The sequence below is a fragment of the Lygodium microphyllum genome, chromosome 9 (assembly GCF_053477565.2).
Source record: "Lygodium microphyllum isolate KBCC chromosome 9, Lygodium_microphyllum_v1.1.10, whole genome shotgun sequence".
NCBI lineage: Eukaryota > Viridiplantae > Streptophyta > Polypodiopsida > Schizaeales > Lygodiaceae > Lygodium > Lygodium microphyllum.
In genome coordinates, this window is record NC_141143.1 from 67,790,240 (window position 1) to 67,814,197 (window position 23,958).

Below are 23,958 nucleotides of genomic sequence, written 5' to 3' on the forward strand. Positions count from 1 at the left end.
AAAATGCAGGTCGGCCAACATTTAATGCTGGTCGGCCAGCAATAAATGCTAAAAGTACATCATAAATGGCCACAAAAATGCGCCATAAAATACTACATAAAATGCTACATAAAATGCCCAGCCTCTGCACACAGACTCACACCATGAGCTGACTAATATCTGCTAACACCCTCTCTCAGATCATGTGTGATCTGATACAATAAAATAGTACAATGATGGAGAATCATAAACTACACAACAAAGAAACACCAGAAGGACCATGGATGTCCAAGCGGTGAGTGGCCAGCCCACCACCAAGATGCCTCGGAGAGTATCTGATGTCGATGTCGATCATACCAACAACACTTGAAAATAGAGAAGACTCATAGCAGCTCTCTGTGTAATGTCACCTATGTCACTCAGGACAGACAAAGCCAATCTGCCAAACATGTCTCTGAACATGTGACCATGGATTCCCGGCCTTTGGCCAAACCACCAAAGTGTCCCCTCATGTGAGCTCCAGACGAAAGCCTCTCGCTCTCTGTCAAGAAGAACAGCTCATCATGAATCCAGAAATCAACACCAGTCTCTAGGATTTCACTGCCAGATACCGTCGATGCGTCAGGGACGTCCCTCTCTCGAACCTGTGCACCTGTATCAAAATATAGATGAGGCACTGCAGCCCCACCAACACCCGCTCACACTCCCTCTCTGGCACAAGAGAGTCGTGAGGGATGACCGCATCACCACCACTAGAAAGCAGCCGAGGAAGGGGCCACCAAGCCCTTCCCGCGATCCGAAGAAGAGGATCCCTTCCGCGCCTTGGACTTCTCCTTGGTCGGAGGATCGGAGTCGGAGTCTGATGAAGGAGAGGACTCATCGGTAGAGTCAGCATCCCGCTTCGTCTTCTGTTCCTTCTTCCTGGAAGCCGCTAACTTCTTGCAGTCCTTCCGCAAATGTCCCTTCTTGCCACAGTGGTAACACTGGGTCTTCGACTTCTTCTTCCCGTCACCCCTCTCTGAAGCTACATAAGCCTCACCTCCATAATGTGCCGGAAGCCGCCCCTGTAATCTCAAGGATGCCTCATGCTCAAGAAGCATCGAGGTCATATGTGTAAAACTGACAGGAGACGATGATGTCTGCGCCTGCAAAGCATTGGCCACTCCATCAAACTCCGGGGGGAGCTTGTAGGAAGTGCACGGAGGAGCCATATGGAGAGGATAAGAAGAGAAGTAGAAGAAAAGAAGGTCGTTTGGAGAGTGAGCACAGCCAAAACGCAACCAAAAACACCAAAAATAGTGAGTTCACATGCAATATAATCCAAAGGCTGACCAAAATAAGCCAAAAGCTGCTGCACAAAGTGAAAAAATCAGTTTAAAACTGCCAAAAACAGCAAAAACGGCCTGAATAATCAAAAAAACAGGCAAAAATAATGCTGTAAACAGCAAAACGCAGGTTGCAAACTGAAGAAACAGGGGCTAAAGACTGTTGCCAGCAGTTTGATGAAGGAAACACGGGCAGCAAAGAGTGGAACAGCAGTAAACGCAAATCTGTCCAGAAAAACGCAAAACGCAAATGCTGAAACACTGTCGCCAGCAGCAAATCAGCAGTCGCCAGCAGGAAGGACAGCTGGCTGATCAGCAAGAAGGGTGTAAATCCTGAAATCAACAAGAAAACACAGCACAAATAGGTTGCAGCCTGAAATCTGATACCATGCCAGAAGTGGTGCAGCAATGGAAGCGTAAAGAATATGCTGAAATAAATGCTGAAACACAAGACAGAAGAAAGAATGAACACAGTAGACAGATGAGAACTCAGATGTATGCTCGGGAAATAGAATCCATATCGAACACGAGACAGCAGCATACAACGGTGAGTCACTGGCTGCGTGGGCTCCTCAGCACCGGCTCCTCTCTCCCAGAAGGATCTCCACTGATGGCTGAAGTACCACAGACTGTGGAGGAGGAGCCCTATAAATAGCCACAAAAGTGGGGAGCATAAAATGCAGGTCGGCCAGCATTTAATGCTGGTCGGCCAGCAATAAATGCTAAAAGTACATCATAAATGGCCACAAAAATGCGCCATAAAATACTGCATAAAATGCTACATAAAATGCCTAGCCTCTGCACACAGACTCACACCATGAGCTGACTAATATCTGCTAACACATTCTCCTCATACCATGCAAAGAGAACCTTCCTCGATCCACGATCAAGGACTCAAACAGTATCACTGTCAAACTCCACCAAGAGGCCAAGGGCACAAATCTTATGAACCGAAGGTAATGATACCCCAATCCTGGCACATGCAACACCTCAGAGGTATGGGTACTACCACGTCCATCTAGAATAAGTTGCATCTCACCCCGCGCAGCAATAGACACAGAAGAGCTGTCTCCAATGAGAATCTGCCCACGCGAAGGTCGCAAATGGGCAACACCAACGGAAGGAGGAGTCATGTACCGTGAGGCACCACTGTCCACAATCCACTCTCGAGCCTCGGGAGCTGTCATCGCAGCATCAGAAGTTGTCGGTGTAGAGTCCTCAATGACTGCTAAGTGTAGAAAAGCAGCTGATGAGGGTGCAGCCACCGCTCTAGAGTCCTTCGTGTCCTTCTTCTTGGTATCCTTCTTGTCTTTGTCGAGGCAATCCTTCTTCCAGTGACCGGTCTTTTCACAAATATGGCAAGTCGATTCCTTCTCCTTGCCTTTCTTGGATTTGTTGTCCTCCTCCTTCTTCTTTTGGTCCTTCCCCTTCTTCTAAGAGGCTTGACCAACAATGCCTCCAATTTGAAAGCATTCTGTCCCTTCAATTGTTCCTCCTAGTCCAAGGCCATAGGAACCAACTCTTCCCACTGAAGAGTCGACTCCCGCCCTGAAGTAATAAGAGCGGAATAAAAAGTACCGAATCGTGGCAGCAACTGGGATAGTAAAGTGATCGCCATGTCTTCGGAGGAAGTAGGCTTCCCCGATTTTGAACCTACATTTGAAACTACCGAAGCTTGTTGATGTGTTCCCGAAGCGAAGAAGGCTTATTCACAGACAAAGTCCGCATCTGCACCTCCAAAGAAACCCTCTTCATCAAGGTCATCGGGTTGTACATCTGATCGAGCTCCAGCCATATCTCATGAGCCACCGTCAAGTGCTCGATGTGATCTATCACAGTTGTGGTACAAGACAAAAACAGAAAAGATCGAATCCTGGCATTCAATTTGTCCCAATGAGACTGAGCCTTGGTCAACTCCGCACAAGCATTGGAAGAGAGTTTGAACTTATCCCTCACTGAGGGCCTATTAATCTCCTCCATCACCAGTTCCGCCAAATCATAAGACTCTAAAATGGCCAACATCATCACCCGCCAGATGCGGTAATTGTCACCATCAAGCTTTTGATCCATTGGAAGAGCCGGTAGGACAGGCACCTTCCTATCCATGATCGCTTGGAACTCCAAATCAGTCTCTGTAGACATGTTAACCTGCGATACCTGCACAAACGCAAAAGCAGCCCCCTCTGGCTATGAAAACACAGCCTTCTAGGACTGATTTCTCCGCTGCCCAAACCTTCTTCACCCGCCGGAGGCGATGAAAAGGTAAAATCTGTAATGGAAGGCCTCAAATGCAGCCTTCCTCCCCTTCGAACAACAATAACCTATAATAAATTCACCAATTAGACTCCTTTCCCACACACCCATGCTCGCTTCAGCCTTGATCCGATGCGCAGCCCTCCCACTCGCCCTCGAATCCTGGAAACACAGCCTTGTGTCGCGCTGAAATCTCCTCTTCAGATGGGTTCAACCCTTAGTCAATCCATTTTCACCGCTTTGATACCATGTCAGAGTGCAACGATGCGGAAGCATAGGACAAAGACTAAGAGAGAGTGAACACAAAGAGAAGAAAGAGAGAGAGAGAGAAAAGGAGATAGTGTAAACGCAGAAAATCTACAGTGTAGCATGCTGTATAAGAGTGCAGAAATACACAAGAGGGCAGAGGAAATATCTGCGTATGTCTCCGACTTGATGACCTCGATCTCCGTCAGCCTGAGCACAATCTGTCTCAACCAACAGATCTCAAGATCAGAATCTGAAATTATTGAATAATGTGTAAACAATGTGCTGGAGGATTGCTATATAAAGCAAAAATAAAAGGCATAAAATAAACAGGTCGGCTGCATTAAATGCAGCCGACTGCAATAAAATAATGCCTAAAAACAGTCCAACTGCACAGCAGGCTGCCACATGGCACCTGCACAGTCTGCAGCCTGTCCAAGGGATGACTCAAATGCTAACACCAACATCAGCACACTCTCCTTCTATTATCACTGGACTGTCCTCAACCTCAGATGATTAGTTTTCAGCTCATTCGGATGGTACACTATTGTGTTTACCAATTTCCAGCCTTCAAACTGCAGCGTTTTCATGACCAGCCTGCTGCCTTTCCAGATTCAGCACTCCCTCAACTCCAACTAGTGGTTATAGCACTCAGAATCCACCTTTGGTGGAGGTCAAATTCTAAGTACATCCATTGCTCTACCTATGAGCATTCTCTTTATACTCTTTCCTTCATTTACAGCATTGATTCATTCACTTTAGAGTTCTCTTTCTTTCTCTATTTGTGTTTGTGTTTTTGTGTTTTGCATTTAGGGTTTAGAGTTCTGTGTTTGTTGCGTTACTTTTTGACTTATTGTGTCTTAGTCATGTTTATACATTCTGTGTCACAAGGGTGTGAAATTTTATTTCTTTGCTTACCATTTGATTGAAAATTAATCAAATTGCACATGTGAGGTGCAAGTCAATTATTTCACAATGTAAGACCTAGAACCCTAAGATATTAGTTGGTGTCAAAGCCAAAAGTTGTAATAAGTTATGTCTAATAGGTCCTAAGTGGTACCCAATGTTAGTGTAGCTTGTGAAATTAGCTTTCTGAGCACTACAATAATTATTTTTAAAAAAATAAATTAATATTCTAAATTTTAATGAAGCTAGATCATGCTAGAAAATGGAATTAGAAGGTTGCACTAAGCAAAACTTACCCATGCAAGTGGAAAGAACTTTTTTGGGGCTATGAGAGAGAGAGAGAGAGAGAGAGAGAGAGAGAGAGAGAAATGAAATGAAATGACATTAACGTCTACAAAAGGCCAAAATGACCTATGAGACCATGAGTTACAATCATGTGTATGATGGTACAACTGTCTGGGAAAAATATGTAGCACAAAGTAAAAGAAGAAAGGAAACTAACTATGGCTATGTGTAAAACATAGAGCTCTATCTAGTAACCATGAGCTCCAAATGGTACAATCTCATGTAAGTATAGAGAGCCTAGCTCTAGCCCGAGCAATAATCCCCTGTATCCGCCTATGAAGGTGTCGTCAATGTCTGTGTCGAGGCCTAGGACGTTTGAATCGACTAAGCTGAATGGCTCGATCAATCAATACTAGTAACCATGAGCTCCAAATTGTACAATCTCATGTGGGTATGGAGGGCCTAGCTCTAGCCCGAGCAATAATTCCCTATATCCGCCTATGAAGGTGTCGTCAGTGTCTGTGTCGAGGCCTAGGACATCTGCATCAGCTAAGCTAAACGGCTCGATTGATCAATACTCCTTATCTATGTGTGGACTGTGGCAGTGAGAGAGGCTCTCGTGTGGACTGTGGCAGTGAGAGAGTCTCCTTTGCAAAGAAGTTTGTGAGCTGCCTCTGTGGAGAGTCTCGGTGTCCTGGAGCAGCTGTACTCCTAAGACGCATGTCACAAAGCTGTCGTATCTCAAGAAGAAAGAGGCCAAGGCATCGCTGATCGGTAAAATCCATGATTCTGGATAGTGGTCCAAATCCGTCTCTAAAGGGACAGTGGAAACGACCATAGACCTCATAATACGCTGGGCAGCGGCAGATATAATGCTCCTCTGTCTCTCTGGCTCTAATTGGCATATCTGGAATAGGCGCTCCTCTAATGGGATGGATCTATATCTGCCAGTCTCAATCTCTAGCCGATGTGAGGAGGTGCACAATTGGCCAACAGTACATCTGATCCCATGGAAAAGGTGGGTGTCCATGTATCTCGAGCGAGCAATAAATCCATCATCTGTAGTATGAAGGAAATGCTCGCAGTGGAAAGCCATCTTTATCCCTAGCTCCTGCCCTGGCATCAACCATGTCTGCCTAATATCCAACTGGGTAAGATCCATTCTGATGATCTTGCGAATCTCTAACCTACTCAAATCAAGAGATGGTGCATCAAGGGAGTACTGAAAGGGAGGTAACTTGTCCATGCTAAAGCCATGCAGCTCAAACCAGGCCAACATTTGTGCATACCAACATGAAGTATCACTCTCTTTGGCAAGCTGCCTGGAGGACTCAAGGGCCAACAGTGCATACCTGTGTCTGGTTAAGTCCCATAGGCTATGTATGTATGTGATCAATCGGATGAGGGCTTCTACCACAATCGGTGTAGCTACTAGCTCGGCTCTAATGATCTCATGTGGCACTGAGGCCTTACATCTGATCATCCTAGATATCATGGACACTAGGGGTTTCTCCATCGACCTCCATCCGTCATAAGTGCGCCCTGATCTGCTACGGTGGTCAAGACTAGGCCCCCATATCTGTATTCCATAAAGTAGTGTGGATGTGACCAATGTATCGAAGAGCCATAGCTTGGTGCAGGGTTCTTGGAATTGCACCTGTGAGCACATCCTCTCCAAACCACCTAGTGTTGTGTATCCGCGAGTCGGTCTAGTGTCTGCTGCCTCTCGCATAGAAAAAGTGGGCCTTGTGAATAAGACTCCCAAGTATGTATAAGAATCCACATACTCCAGCTCCTCAAATCCAAATGTGAATTTAGGTGTTGATCTCTTGACCCACTGTGGTGTAGTATTAAATACCATCACCTTGGTTTTACCAAGGTTCACTAAAAGCCCATTGTCCAAAGTATAGGAGTGTAATGCATCCAAGTGTCTCTGTAAACCCTCTGGAGAGTCAACTATCAATACAATGTCATCTGCATACAATAGGAGAGGTATCCAAGTGCCAGCTAGTGGAGCTCCTCTATCTCCTTCATGTGAAATGTAATCAGCAATCCCATCAATGTACAAGCCAAATAATGTCGGAGAGAGGAGGCATCCCTGCTTACCCAATGGTTGAGTAAATAGGTGCCAAAAGGCCCTCAGGTGTCCGGACTCTGCCCACAACTCTCTCATACAATGCCAAAATACCCCAACTGAGCTCTTTCGGTACGGTACTGTGTCAAAGGCTTTGCGGAAGTCCACAAAGCAATAGTAGGTCCGTCGGCCATGAGCCCTTCCCTCCTCAACGATCGCTCTGAGTGTGAGGATGTGATCCAATGTGGAGAAGCCTCTCCTAAAGCCAGCCTATCCCTGTGCTCTAAGACCCCATATCTCTGCCCACCTGCTTAACTCATGCTCAAGGATGGAAGCATATAACTTAGCCAATGTATGCCCAACCATGATAGTCTGATAGTTACTGGGTAGAGTAGCGTCCCCCGACTTGAGGATTGGCACAATAGTGTTCATGCTCAGCTTTCTAGTAGGCCTTCACACATGGCTCTGTTAAACATGTAAGCTAGGAATCTTGCCACCAAATCTCTAGCATGGATCAACTGCTCGGCTACTAGTACATCATGATCTTGTGCCTTTCCTCTATTAAGTCTATCAATGGCCTCTCCGACCCTACTTTCTCTAAAGAAAGTGGTCTCTGCACAAGGCTCAAGTGGGTCAGGAAGAGGTGGCTGACCCTCTACAGTATCGAGACTAGCTGCATACTCTTCCCATACAGCGATGGACGTGATAGGTGTGGTCGAGCAATGCTCTCTGAAAAGCCTCCAAGCCTCTCTAGAGTCCTGGCTTAAGAAAAACTGATATAGGTCTCGCTCTAGCTGGGCCAAGAATGTTCTCTTCTTCCACCGTGTGAGGCATCTAAAGAGTATCTCTGCTTGTCTGTGGGCAGTGGACCCCAGTGCTATCTCTCTCTGTAGCCGTGATTTGGTCTCACGGCACTAATCATCATACCAGCTGTTCCGAGGTGTCCCCTCGGTGGAGGCTCTATGTGTGGGTCGTGAGTGTGGAAAGGCTACACCTGCAACGATGTGTAGGGCCTCACTGAACTGCTGAGTCAACTCTTGTAATGGAACATCGAGGTCTGCATCATGTAACAATCTAAGGATCTCCGCCTCATAGGTATCCTTTGTCTCCCTGGAAAAGAGGTATCTCGGGTGTCGGTGAGCTGCATGATGGGTCTGTGTATCAGTGAATTGAAGGTCAATAGTGAATGATAGGTAGGCATGATCCACTGCAACTCTAAGAAGGCGTGGGGATACTGAGAGGTCCTGGATGTGAGATATCAGCGTCGGTGGGGCAAGAATATAGTCTACTATGTTGGCACTGTGTCAATGAGGATAACATGTGAAGGCGTCGGATAGGGGGTATCTAGCCAGGCCATTGAGAATGGCCAACCTGTGTGCTGTGCCCATCTCCACAAGGTATCTCCCATATTCGGTGACTTCCCCCATATCCTGAGATGTCCTCTCCAGCTATAGCTCTAACACATCCTGCTCCTATAGTATCTCCTCAAATGCATCAAAGAAAGACACCTGATGGGAGGCTATCCTGGCATTAAATCTCCTAGTAAGATAACCTCTTCCTCCTTCAAGAACTCCCAAATATCCTCATCCAAAGCCACATATGGAGAGGGAGAGGGTTGTCGTTCCTGCTGCAACAATTGATAGACCATTTCCAGCCAACAAGAGACCCTCCAAGAAATGGTGACATGCCCAAAAGAGACAACAACAATAGTGACAACAGTTTGAGGGTTGTTTTAGACAAGCAACATCGTATTCGAGGTATTACATTAGTGGAGACAGATTTCATGGCTGTCTAGACAGGTCAGCAACTGATTTCTTCCATTTTCTCGCGATGGGAGTCTAAATTTTCTCTCTTTTCAACAGCCTCTCTCATTCTCTAGCCATTTCTCACCTCCTCTCAGCATCTTCCAACAATTTGAGTCATCAAAGGAAGAGACTTCGGTGAATCTCTACTATAAACCCTAATTTACAACAAAAATTAGGGCTTTGACAGCTACCTCAAGATGCATGCTCAGAATTGAAGCCTAAGACTTGAATTCCAACAACTGAAATTGAAGAATTTCAGGGAGATTCAAGAGGCCAACCAGCCAATTTTCCTTCGCATTCATTAATCATTCATCATTTGACTAATTTTGGTGGAGGGAGAGGAGCAGGTGCCAATGCCTTCACAACTAGTGACTCACATTGGTTCTGTACTGGCTCATATCTTGGTATATAGATTCCATTTCCCGAGCATCTCTTTGTTTCTGAGTTCCTTGTGCATTGTTCTTTTCTTTTGTAGCGCTTCTCTTTCTCTTTTCTGTCTCTTGTGTATAGCAGTCTGTTATAGCATTTTTTCGCACGCTTCCATCATTGCATCCACTTCTGACAAAGTTATGGACACATACCATGCAAACTACAAGTAAGACTAAAGGACCAACAAAGCTAAATGATGCAAGTCAAAGTATTAGAGAGGAGACTAGGTGGGATTCCCCCTATGGATTCTTATTCTGTCTATACTTATTTGGTAAACCAATAAAACATAGATATAATAGTGGAAGATAAAAGAAAAAGGGATTACAGAAACCCAAGGACCTCAAAGAGGGTTACTAGAGGGGCTGGCAAGATAGAGCCTGATTAGTCTACGCCTCCTGCTAGACTCGATCCAGAGTAGAACATGAAAGATGTACAAAAGAAAAAAGAGTCAAAAAAAAAAGGAAAAGCAACCACGATACAAGCTGCTCTCTAGCATAAAGACAACCATAGATCTTGGATTCTAAACAGTAAAGTCGAGTTTACATTGGGTAAAATCCTTGAAATAGCAAAAAGAGAGTTTCATGACAAAATTATAGATATTATAAAGAGAAAAAGATAGTTCGTAGGTGAGTCCACTTAAGTTATGATACAAAGTGAAGAAGAAATGGGTTTATAAGGCATACAACTGGTTTTTGAAGATGATGTTGTTGGGAATAAAGGCCCTCGTGCCTTTTAATGTGCTCGGGTGTGAACACACCCTTAGCACTTATACTTACACATATATATCTATCTAAAAACCTAAAGTGGTACACTCGTCATTATACCCACAAATCGTGCACACTCTCAACCCTGCTCTCTCTCACTCTGTCTCGCTGCATGTAACGAACACTGACTGCCTCGATCTTCGTGTCTCCCGGTCACTACAAACTGGTATCACAGCTGCGGTTAAGGCGTTCGCACTTCTCGGAGTTCGTACAGGTCAACAATTCACGTTTCTATCAAGTGACAATTCCAAGGTGCACACACAGGTTTAAAAATGTCATTTCTAGACAGACAACAGCCTTGCAAGCAGGTGTAAACTAGGCGACACCACGCGACAGTTTTCAGGCACGTGACAGGTCAACAACTGGCTGGCGACAACTTCCGACAACAAGCGACTGACAGGCGACAGCTCCCGTGGCATCAGGCGGCAGTTTTTTGCAAGGCGACAGGTTACAACGGCAGGCAACTGGTCGTCATTTTCCTTTGCAAAATTTTTAATTTTTCAAAGGTTCCTTGCAAACAAGCCCTTTGCTCACTAACGGGCATTCATGCGTGTAAGCACAGTCAGAATTTTGGGCAGATTTAGGCCCATAAGTTTTGGGCTTTTCCCAGATTTGAGGATTGTGATGCAGGACAAGCAAATTTGTCTCAAAATTTGCAAGAATTTGTGACATTTTGCCTCCAACATTTGGGGCTTTTTATGTACATGCAATAATTGGGCTGAAATTTATCCAATTTCTTGACATTGATGCACATTGTGTCAGAAGTGGTGCAGCAATGGAAGCATAAACATGTGCTGAAATAAACTGCTGAACACAAAAAATTGGTTCAAAACTGCCAAAAACAGCGAAAACGGCCTGTTCTGCCAATCGCCCAGCCCAAAAGAATGCTGAAAACAGCAAAACACAGGCTGCACACTGCATACACAAGTTTAGGGAACTGTCGCCAGCAGCCTGATGATGAAAACGCACGCTGAAACAGATGCACAGGCTGTACGGATACTGATATCAGCAAAAAACGCAGGTAAAACTAGTCGCCTAATGGGAGCAACAGCTGCCTGATCAGCAAGAGGGAAAACAGTCCTAAAATCAGCAATAAAACACAGCAGAAACACAAATCCCGAAATTTGATACCATGTCAGAAGTGGTGCAGCAATGGAAGCATAAACATGTGCTGAAATAAACTGCTGAACACAAGACAAAAGAAAAGAAAGACATAACACAATACAGATGAGAACTCAGATGTATACTCGGGAAATGGAATCCATATATCAGGACATGAGACAGTACAGATACAATGTGAGTCACCGGCTGTGGAGGCACTGGTACCTGCTCCCTCTCTCCAAGGACTATCCAGTGATGAATGAAAAAGTGGAGGGGGGAGCCAGACAATATATTGGCCAAAATAAATGCCTACAATATGACAAGTCAGCCAGCATTAGATGCTGGCCGACTAGCTGCAAATAATGCCCAAACCTCAATAAATAATGACAAATAAAATGCCTAAATAATCTATGTGCCCAGCCTGCTGAACCACAAGTCCAGACTCAACCATGAGCTGACTAATCTGCTAACACATTGGACCCCGTGCAATTTGGGACTTTTGCTGTTTGGGCAAAATTTGTGCGCCATTTGGTCATTTTAGGTACATGCAGGTTTAATTCCATGCAATTTGGACATCTGACACTTGGAAAAATTTGGGGGTTTTGCTGAAATTGCTCTATTTTGGCAAAATTGGCCTATTCTATGCATCAGAGAGAAAATGCAAATGTGTGGTTAATGCTTTGAGCACAAAAATTTTGGGGCTTTTGACCGTGCGTGTCAAATTTTATGCCCGTGGATACATGTACAACAGAAATTGCAGCTAAAATTTGGGATTTCTCATGTAATGTGATGTATATGCCCTTGGAACAGCTATGATCAGTTGTGGAATGTTGTAGCACATGGTTTGGTGCTTCTGAAAATTGAATTACAGATCTGAAATCTCTACTTCTACGTGGTCATTTATTGCTGGTTGGTACTTATTTGTACCTTGTTCACTTGTGTGACAATTTAGGCCTGCATTTGCTGAATTTTTTTGTCACATTTGGGCTGATTATCATGGCTGGTAGCAGTGACAGTAGTAATCTCATGCACATAAAGAAGCTTGAAGGAGCACATAACTTTGCAGTTTGGCAAAAACAGTGCTACAATATCATGTTGCAAAAGAAGCAGGCAAAGCCGATCAAAACCAAAGGGGCAAAGCCCGCAGACATGGAACAGAACGATTGGGATGAGTTAAATGATCTTGCACGCTCAACCATTGACCTATCGATTTCAGATGTCTTACTATTTAACATTGAAGGTTTGGATTCTGCATATGCTATATGGACTCAACTGGAAGAACTGTATCCACAGAAGAGTGCTACAAGCAAAGTGTATTGGCTGAAAAAGCTTATGGATTTGCGTATGAAAGAGGGTACAGCAATGTCTACTCACTTGAGTGAGTTTAACTCCATTTTCAGCCAGCTGGTTGCCTTGAAGTTCTTGATTGATGAAGAATCTAAGGCTACGTTCTTGCTTTGCACTCTTCCAGAGAGTTAGGATACATTCAGGACTACTATGAGCAATTCCAATGCGATTCATTTGTATGCTGATGTAGAGAGTGCTCTACTCATGGAAGAAATGAATCGACAAAACAATGCATCCAATAAGTCTTCTAGTGCTTTGCATACTAGGGATAGATCACAACAAAAAAGTAAATCTGATAGCAAGGGACGCAGTAAATCACGTGGCAAAGATGATAAATGCCATCATTGTAACAAGAAGGGTCACTTTAAATGTGACTACTACAAATGGAAGAAAGAGAAAGGAAAGGGCAAGAAGACAGATGATAGCAAGAAAGAGAAGAAAGAGGATCAACCAAAGAATAGCAATGTCAAAATTGAAGAGGTGAATGTAGTCACTCATGACAGTGACAGTGGGAATGATGTCCTTTTGGTCTCTTCACACTTTGGTGTACATACTTTACTTACAGATACAGATGATGACATGCATACCTAGATTCTCGATTCAGGCACTTCCTTTGCAAGAACGGCCAGCAAACAATGATCATTGGGTTACGAGATCGTCTAGGGCTACTAGACAACCAGATAGATTTGTTCCTGGTGCAAACAATGTGGCCGATTATGTCATGTTGGCAAACTATAGTAAACTGTCTTGCTTTAAGGAAGCAATGGACAGACAGGACAACAAGAAATGGTATAAAGCCATGTTGTCAGAGATGGAATCTCTTGAGAAAAATGGCACTTAGGACTTGATACAATTGCCTAAAGGGCAAAAAACACTTCCATGCAAATGGGTTTACAATATGAAGGTCACTTCTGGTTCCTCACCAAAGTACAAAGCAAGATTGGTTGCGAAGGGGTACAAGCATGAACATGGAATTGACTTTGATGAGATCTTCTCTCCTGTAGTCAAGATGACTACCTTGAGAACCATTTTAGGCTTGGTTGCAGCTAAAGATATGGAGCTCATACAGATGGATGTAAAGACTGCATTCTTACATGGTGATCTGCATGAAGACATATATATGGAGCAACCTAAAGGGTTTGTTGAAAAAGGGAAAGAAAAGATGGTATGTAAACTCAAAAGGAGTTTGTACGGGCTGAAACAAGCACCAAGAGAATGGTATCATAAATTTGATACATTTATGCAATCTCAAGGTTTTCATAAAAGTCAAGTGGATCATTGCTTGTACACTAAGAAGGCAACGGATGGCAGTCTGATTATCTTGGTTTTGTTTGTTGATGACATGCTGATTGCTGGCAGGGATACTCATGCCTTGGACTCAATGAAACGCAAAGTCTTCATGGCAGCTTTGACATGAAGGATCTTGGTGATGCAAATCACATTCTTGGTATGCGAATACTTAGAGATAGGTCAACACGATTGCTCTATCTATCTCAGCAAGAGTATATCTCCAAAGTTTTGCAGCATTTCAATATGGAGGGGGGGAAAACAATTGGGGTTCCATTGCCTCCATATATGAAACTCAGTGCAGAGGACAGCCCTACATCTGATGATGAGAAGGTTGAAATGGCCAAGATACCATATGCTTCAATTGTTGGCAGTTTGATGTATGCTATGGTGGCTACATGTCCTGACATTGCCTTTGCAATGGGAGTGGTTAGCAGATACATAGCAAATCTTGGTAAAAAGCATTGGGAAGCAGTGAAAGGTATTATGAGATACCTCAAATGCACAAAGGAGTTGTGCATCTGCTTTGGAAAGCAGAAGGCATCTGTTGTTGGCTTTACGGATGCAGACTATGCTGGTCATGCGGATTGCACGAAGTCCACTTCTGGTTATGTGTTTACTTTCACAGGAGGAGCAGTCTCTTGGATCTCCAAGCTACAAAAGTGTGTTGCATTGTCTACTACAAAGGCAAAGTATGTGGCTGCCACTAAGGCATGCAAGAAAGCTTTATGACTTTCACGTCTGGTGGGAGAACTTGGCATTATAGAGTTACATGTTCTCCATTGTGACAGTCAAAGTGGTATCATGCTAGCACGGAATCCCATCTTTCATGCGAAGACGAAGCACATACAAGTAAAGTACCACTTCATTAGAGATGTACTTGACAACAAAAGCATTGAGCTTGTCAAAGTGCATACAGATGATAATCCTGCAGACCTTCTCACAAAAGGTCTTCCAACAGAGTGATTTGCTCATTGCCGATAGATGATGGGAGTTGGATAGATATATGTATTTCACCTTTGTCCATACCTAGACTTAGCTGATTATTTTCTCCTGTTAAGGCACATTGTCTTTAGATTAAAGTACCACTTCATTAGAGATGTACTTGACAACAAAAGCATTGAGCTTGTCAAAGTGCATACAGATGATAATCCTACAGACCTTCTCACAAAAGGTCTTCCAACAGAGCGATTTGCTCATTGCCGATAGATGATGGGAGTTGGATAGATATATGTATTTCACCTTTGTCCATACCTAGACTTAGCTAATTCTTTTCTCCTGTTAAGGCACATTGTCTTTAGGTGGGAGATTGTTGGAAATAAAGGCCCTCGTGTCTTTTAATGCGCTCGGGTGTGAACACACCCTTAGCACTTGTACTTACACATATATATCTATCTAAAAACTTAAAGTGGTACACTCGTCATTGTACCCACAAATCGTGCACACTCTCAACTCTGCTCTCTCTCACTCTGTCTCGCTCCGCGTAACGAACACTGACTGCCTCGATCTTTGTGCCTCCCGATCACTATAGATGTAAATGCAAAGACTGCCTATGAAGAAGCAAAAGAGCTTATTGTAGACAGTGCTAAAGTGAATAGTGTTGCAACAAAGACTATGATATGCAATAGAAACACAAGAGATATACGTACTATACACTATATAGAGGATGTAGTGGCTTTAGGGGTGATATCCAAGAGGCATTCTACTAGGAACCATTGGGCTTGTGCTACCATAGAGACTAGTGTGAAGGTTGGAGAGCTGAAAACTCCATGTGTTGCACTGATAGACCATGGTTCAAAGATAAATGTTATGGTGAAGAGTATTTATGAGAATGGAATATGGCCTGTGGATGTCGACCATGGATAGAGCATGCGATCAACCAACTCTCCAGAAGATCTATATGGTGCATGTCCAAACATGAAGATTACCATAGGAGATGTATAAGATGATCACCATTTCTTTGTGCAAGATTCTTCATCATACCCACTGATCTTAGGCCAACCATTTATTACTCTAGCACGAATGGAGACTAAACACCTGGATGATGCTTCTACCTATTGTGAAATGGAGAAAGAAAGAGTGAATACAAGACAATGGGCAAGAGTAGGTAGCAATTCCACACTCCAAAGATGCAAGTGCTAGAATGAAGGTACAATAGGTCTTAAGTAAGTTAGATCTATCTCTAACTCAACTAGAGTTAATTTAATTCTATAACCAACTCTAGAAGTGGTGATACAACTTATTAATGTAGTTGTGTTCACACTATAAACAACCTAACTAAAACATTGAGCATTGCATATAGAATTGACAAATTCTAATATCCTAGAACTCTAACTATTACAAAGAATAGATATAGGACCCTCCAAAGAAATCCATAGATCAGCCAACAATCCACGCAACCATACACATTCCATTGTTGCAATGAAGATTGCCTTATACTCAACCTCACAAGATGAGGTAGCCATTATAGGTTGTTTCTTACTTAGCCATAAAATGCATGAGCAGCCCAAAAAGAAACAATGTCCACTAGTAGACTACCTAGTGTCTACATCACCAGCCCAATTTAAATCATTGTAAGCTTGTAGATGCAAGTCTCCCCGTTGGGAAACAATACATGTGGCTAAGTACCTTGCAAATACCTAAAGATCTACTTAACAGTTTGCTAATATATGATCCACGGGCTATACATATACCTACTCACCTGAGATAGTACATATTGAATGTCAAGGTATGTATTACAAAGATAAATAAGACAACCAACAGTTTAGCTGTAAATTGCAACATCGGACATCTCTTCACCATCATGCATGGAAAGCTTTAAGCTTGGCTCCATGGGAGTGCACATAGGTTTACAATCTTGCATGTTAAACCTATGTAAAAGCTTATCCACATAGTGTGATTGTGACACGATGATGCCATGATGATTTTGGGTAAACTGAATTCCCAAATAGTAGTGTAGGTAGCCCATATCTGACATAGGAAATGCATGTTTCAATTCAACCTTGAAATCTGCAATTTTATCCTCTTTAGATTCAATGAGTAACATGTCATCCACATAAAGAATGATAATCAACAAGTACTCCCCTTCATTCTTAATGTAGAGAGTGCGAGCAATTGGACTATTTTTGAATTTGCTGGCCAAACATGCATCAATTTTAGAGTACCATGCATGAGGAGCCTATTTAAGACCATAAAGCCTTATGCAACTTCCAAATCATATGCTCTTTTCCCTTAATCACAAACCTTGCAGGTTGTAACACATAAACATCCTCATGTAGATCCCCATTTAGAAATGCAATCTTAATGTCCAACTAAAGTACTTTCCAGCTATAATTTGCAGCCATAGCAACAACACATCTCACCGTATTCATACAAGATGTAGAAGAAAAGGTTTCCTCATAATCTATGCCCTTCTTCTCCACATAGCCTTTTGCTACCAACCATGCTTTGTACCTGTCAATAGTGCCATCAGCCTTGCATTTGAGTTTAAAAATCCATTTTATACCAATGGCCTTCTTACTAGGTAGTAAACCCATAAGATCCCATGTAGAGTTAGTGGCAATAAAGTCTAGCTCTTCCTGCATGGCCTGCATCCAATGTATATCTTATTGAGCTTCATCCAAGGAAGTAGCCTAATCATCATCTAGCAATGAGCTCATAAACACATGCTTATCACAATCATCTATTTCCATAAAATCAGCCAAATGTCACCCCCTTGCATCATGTGCTACATGCCTAGCAGCACTTCTAGTGCACTAAGGTAAGGGAGCATCCATTATACTCTCTTGAAGAGTGTGTAACAGCCATCTAGGGACTGTTTTGGCTACATTTACAGCAACCCTTACGTGCTATATTGCATCTTCCACTACATAAGGCAAACCATCACATCATAGTTACCTGGAACGGGGAACGGGGAACGGGAACGGGACCCTCTGGAATGGGGGAAACATCCAAGGTGGGGGAACGGGAACGGGGGGGAACAGCACATGTCTTAAGTGCCCCAAATATGCCTTGCAAGACCAAGTTGCCCCAAAGAATGTCCCTCTAATTATCCCAATACCTCTCAATGCTCCAAATTGACCCGAATGTCCCAAAATTGACTCGATTACCCCCACAGCTCCAAATTGCCCCAATTATTCCAGTTTCCCTTGAAATTAGACAATATAAATGGATGATTACCTTGGAATTGAGAATAGGCTGAAATTTGATTATGATTTGCAAGAGTTCATAATGCATCGAATTTGAGCTTTGCATGGACTCCTAATTGGCTTGTGGGTTGTCTTGACACTTTGAATATTCAATGAGAGAGAGAGAGAGAGAGAGAGATTAGTGTCTGCACATTAGGCAATGAAGATAGGTGAACATGTGGTAGGAGTGTGATACAAGCAAAAAGAAAAAACGTGGAAAAATGTAAATTTTTTGTCAACAGGCTTGGAATGGCCGTTCCAAACAGGGAACGGCAGGGAACGTTCCCTAGCCGTTTCACCTCCTCCAAGGATCTGCAACGCGTTAAACCGTTCCTACAGGCCGGAATGGCCATTCCCTGTTTCTATGCATCACATAGCAACAACTTGCTATATTATGTCTATCACGACATTTACAACATGCACAAACTCCAAAGATAGTAGCAAAAGACCCTCAAAGACATCACCAATATCATGCATGGCTGACATCTGAAACTAATCATGCAAAAATGCAGCATTCTCAGCAAATATAACATCCCTACTGACAAAAACTTTCTTTGTGCATAGGTTCTACAAGCGATAGCCTTTACTCTCCACCTCTTTATAAGGTATAAAAACCTTGTGATTTGGCCTTTTTTTTTGCGTAGCTTTTCGATTCTTGTGTAGTCCTCACTAGTTGATTCCACATGATTTTATTACAAGTATTTTTCTATTCATGATTATGCACTATGGGGGGAGTCATAATTGTAAAGTCGATGCATGATCTAGAAAGAAGTCCCAATATGCATAGCCAGGGAAGGGGGAGAATAAATGTTTGTTGAGGCATTTGGGGGGAGGGGGTGAAAGTATTGTATATTGTCAAAGAGAATAAGTGTTTGTTGAGGCATTGGGGGGGAGGGGGTGAATGTATTGTATATTGTCAAAGAGATGGGTCCATTATATCCTCTTTTCCTTAGAGAAATCATGATGTCCTCATCTTGACAGAAACCCACAAAATCAACATTTGAGTGGATAATAGATTTTAAAACCTGTTACCTAGGTTGCATAATGTATTAGATAATCAAGATTCAAAATATAAAAATCATCAATCACATACCAAAGTAGGAGCACAATTGTTGTATTTCTCCCACCAAGAGACAAGTTGAAGTTGTGTCTCTCGAAGCCTAGCTGTGGGTTGGCCAAAATGAAGAGAATGATTGCGGAATGCCAACAAATCATCCTCTACTCTCCTCATCATATCTATATCATCCCTTGTGAGACGCCTCACGTACTCCACAAAGCCCTCCTCTAACTCCTTGCTAGTGTACTGCTCCTCGCTACGCCAAAGGGGATGTAAAATATGTGCGACACCATGGATTGGTTTATGGAACCAATGCCATCGTACATTCCACACTGCACGAATCTCATTAACCCTTCAGAGCAAAGGATAATGAATCATAGATTAAAATTAAAAACTTAGAAGTTAGAATAATGATCAATCATCAAGGATTCATTAATACCAAATAATTACATGTGTAAAAGTTAAACAAAAACTTAATTGTCTCGAGGCAAAAAGCTATTACGAAGCAAGGCCTTGCTAAATTTATCCATATACTCATATAGAAGCCTCAAAGTACTCCCTCCATATTAATAATGCGCAATACAATATGAATAGGAGTGAGACTTTTGACCAATGTCTTTGCCTCAATCCACCAACTCTCATTTAAAATATTGCGTCTAAAAGCAAGAGCCTTTGGAGGCTCTTTCTCAATCCTTGTGAGCCATTCCTGGCACACAATGGTCCGTATCAAATTTAAATGGACCCATATCAACCTCTCTAATACAATAAACATATAAACAAATCTAGTGGTAGAGGGCTTCAATAGCACAAGTGTACTATTGGCTCAAAACATGCTTGTGACGGATGGCCTTTTCTTCACAAATCTTACCATGCTTGCCGCCGTCTTGGAAATGTCATCCACCCAAGATATTCGCCCAACATCTTCAATAAGCAAGTCAAGGCAATGGGATGCACATGGAGTCCATACTATGCTAGGAAACTCCTGCTCAAGTATACGTCCCATAGACACACAATTGCTTCCATTATCTACACCACCTGCATCACATTTTGGACTCCTATGTCCATGATGACCTGTCGCATGTGCTCCCAAATGAAAGCTCCTGTGATGATAAGACCTCAGGCAAAGGCATCACTGGCCTTAATGAACATGGTGCCTTTACATGAAGACACCAAAACATTGTAAACATTCCTTCGGCGCATATCTGACCATCCATTGCATAATATTGTGCATCCATCTTTCACCCATGTCTCCTTCAAGGGCTCCAATTGAGCCTCTATGGATACTTCTCCTTTTGAAGCTCCCATGTGAGTAATGCATCTACAAATGGGCCTTTCCACTCACACCCTATACGACTTACTGCCCTAATTGTCTTCTTCCATTGATATATAGTAGCCACATTGAAAGGAATAGCACACCGAATAAATAAGCGCGAGTTTCCTAGTTGCCTCCACAATTGCCGGCCTTTAAAGTTCTGCATGGACATTTGCACCATGCAAGGAGCCCTTTTGCCCACCGCCACTAAAAGATGGCAATGGGATTCTTTTTGCACTTGAACCCGATACGGATATGGATGCACTTTTTTTTTGTAGGCCACTCGCACCTCCAATTTGGCTAGTGCCACTAGACCCACTAGCCTCTCTTTGCTCCACTTGCGCTTCATTAGCCCGATGTGGTATTGGATGAGCGAATTCGTCCTCTTCTAGCTCAATACCCATGCGCTTTCGACACCAAAGATGGAGACTTACTATTACTTCTGCCGACACATTTGCGCAAGGCCCGATGTCTTTGTTGAAAACGCATGCCAAGTGGTCTTTCACGCGCGTTATACTTCCTGATTTCTCCAATCCACAATAGTTGCACCACGACTTCTTTGATCCGCCGGACCCCTCGTATCCCTTGATTGGAGTAACATGCCTCCAATATGGGTCCGGCACCATGATATGATCATTAGCCTTTAGATAATGGATTATGGGAAGAGGAAGAAGAATAAAAGAAGAATAAAAATAATAAGAAGAGAAAAAGGAAGAGGAGAAGGAGGAGAAGGAGGAGCATGGAATTTGCACCGGAATTCGTGAAAGTTGCTCGCCACAGGGACACTTTGCGATGGGAAAACTCAACGTAAAATAATTATCCAGATGAATTTTAGATTCAAGATGAATGAGAAAACCAATTCTTTGATTTGAGATATAGACAAGATACAAGATCAAAAGATTCTCGAATATGATCAAAAGATCTCGAGGAAGACAAGGTCGAAATCTCGAATTGAAAAAGAAGAGAAGAAGGTGGAATGTCAGGTTTTAAGGAAAGAACTTCAAGAAAGGCGAGGAGCATTAAGCTCGAATTCAAGCTACTCTCGTAGAATTTGACGACGAGAACTTCGAAGAGAGCAAGAAGCTCATAGCTCGACTTAAAAGCCACTCCATGGAACTTAATGACGACCTTCAAAAGAAGAGGAGGAGGAGGAGGAGAAGGAGGAGGAGCAGCAGCAGCAGCAGCAGCAGTAGCATCAGCAGCAGCTCATAGCTCAACTCAAAAGCCACTCCATGGAACTTAATAACGACCTTCAAAAGAAGAAGAAAAAGAAGAAGAAAAAGAAGAAGAAGAAGAGGAGGAGGAGGACGAGTGTGCTGCGCGAGTCGGGAGTTGGGAAGCTTGAAACCGGACTCAAATTGCGATCCGGTGCGATGGATAACCAACACCGAAACGGACCGCAAGATCACGAAACGGCAGTCTGCTGTTTTTGTTCCAGTCCGAAACAGCCGATCCGTTTCAGAGCTACCGAAACGGTGTTTCGCGATACTATGGTAGCAAGACTTGGATACTTCAACCCGCCCCCATTTCCAGCTATGTACTCCTCCCTAGCCTCCTCGGATTCCATCCAGCTCTCTTTGACTATTTGACCCTCCTTTGATTGTTTAGCCCTCCCTCTTTTCTCTCACACTCTTCTCTCAACAACAAAAGGTGCTCCTCTCCTCCATGCTTCCACACCAATTCAACAAGCATTTGCCATTCTCATCTCCCTCTCTTGAATCTTGATTCTTGGTGGTGATTCTTGAAGCTCTCACTCTCTCCTCTTTCCCACAACCCCTTCCTCTTCAAGCATCAATCTATCAAGGCTCAAGGCTCAAGCCTCTTCCATCCCCTCTCTCTCACTCTTGCACTTTCAAGTTTACCCAAACTCTCCCTCTTTCAACTTTTAAGAGTCAAGTATCTCACTCTCCCTCTCTCTCTCCCTCACTCTCCCTCCAGCCTCTCTATCCGACATTGATATCATGACTCATGAGAAGCACGAGACCTTCAAGTTGCATGCCATCCATGTAAAGAGGGGCACAAAGAAGTCCAACTTCCACCATTGGACGTGCACGTATTGCAAGAAGTGCTACACAAGTCGTGCGACCCGACTTCTCTAACATCTTTCCAAAATGGAGGGACAAGCTACTCCATGCAAAAAAATCTCTCAAAACATTGCAAACCGAGATTCTCAGAGGGGAATCCACTAAAGGAGGAGAAAGAGATGTATTGGCACCAACTCCTATGCTTGCCAAGCAATCCTCTCTCTCTCAAGCTCCTCGTCATATGCATGGATTGGTTGTCTTTCTTAGAGAAAGGCAAATATGGTTGCTCCATTCTTGCCAATCGATGGACTAATCATAAGAAACAAAGTATCATCAACATACTTGTCTCATGGCCACTCAATACTTACTTTTTGCAGGCTATAAACATTGGCAAAAGGGCAAGGAACACAACTGAGCATTCATTTATTTATCACCACATTCGGCAAGCTATCATTGAGGAATACATTGTCTTTTAAATTTGTTTCTTTCATTATTTATAATTTTGAGTTTAGTATTATAAATTATAATTTAATGATCATGATTTGTGAACTTTGAAGTCTCTCTCTCTCTATCTCAATTCTCTCTTCCTCCCAAGCCTCTCTCTCTCTCTCTCTCTCTCTCTCTCTCTCTCTCTCTCTCTCTCTCTCTCTCTCTCTCTCTCTCTATATATATATATATATATATATATATATATATGGAAAGAAGGTTTAACCAGAAAAGAGCCCTTAGCTCTTAGGATCCAACAACTAGAGAGAAGACCGAAAGATATTGAAGCTGCACTACAGAGACTAAAAGAGGCTTTTGGCAAAAGGTACAAAACTTGTTCTTTTTAGGCAAGTAATGTTAAAAGGGTCTTTGTGATTATTAAGCAACACTATCAAAATGTGGTCCATGTTTGGGATCAAGCAGGGAGGGCGGGATTGGGTCTAAATGCGTGTGTAATTCCTTTCCACTTCTTGTTTCCATCAATGAAGGAGATGACTCATCACGATAAGAATGGGATTTGTATGTTTGAGCAACCACCAAGGGTAATCCAATGTGCAGGAGGGGGGCTCCCCACATGAAAAGACTAGAGAACAAAAAGTGAAGCACATGCTAATATGCAGGAGGTATATAGTGTACGGGTGGCATTCCTGACAACAAAACAAGAAGGTGCAAAGTGATACACCTCTAAATGCCTAATGATGGCCTAAGACCTAAATGTGTGTCAAAGACTGTGTGAGCTAAGACAAGATAACCTATGGTGGATATAAAGTAGGATTCTAGATTAAATGTAGATGATCCTAAATGTGAAGTGATAGTCGGAGGGAAGGACAAAAAATGTGAAGTTGAATGTGAAGCACCGAACTCATACTCAAATGAAACAGAAGATAAAGGATTACCTTGTGGTACATCTCTAATCACACAATTTTCTTCAAAGTTCAAATCCATAGAAGTCCCGATCTAAATCTCCACAATGATTAACAATCGGTTCCTACATAACTAAGGGAGTGGTATAGACATAATCAGCTCATTCAAAGATGGATTGCATAAACTGCCATCCGAATTTATCATGAAGAATTTGAACTTTTGATTAT

At 42.9% G+C, this 23,958-nt stretch overlaps 1 protein-coding gene and 1 pseudogene across 2 annotated transcripts in view; both read right to left on the minus strand.

Annotated features, from left to right (window-relative positions):
- The window catches only part of LOC148031138 (uncharacterized), an 85,023-nt gene that overhangs the window by 49,940 nt on the left and 11,125 nt on the right, over window positions 1–23,958 (minus strand). The gene's annotated exons all lie outside the window — the stretch shown is intronic.
- On the minus strand, window positions 5,576–20,175 carry LOC148031139 (uncharacterized; annotated as a pseudogene).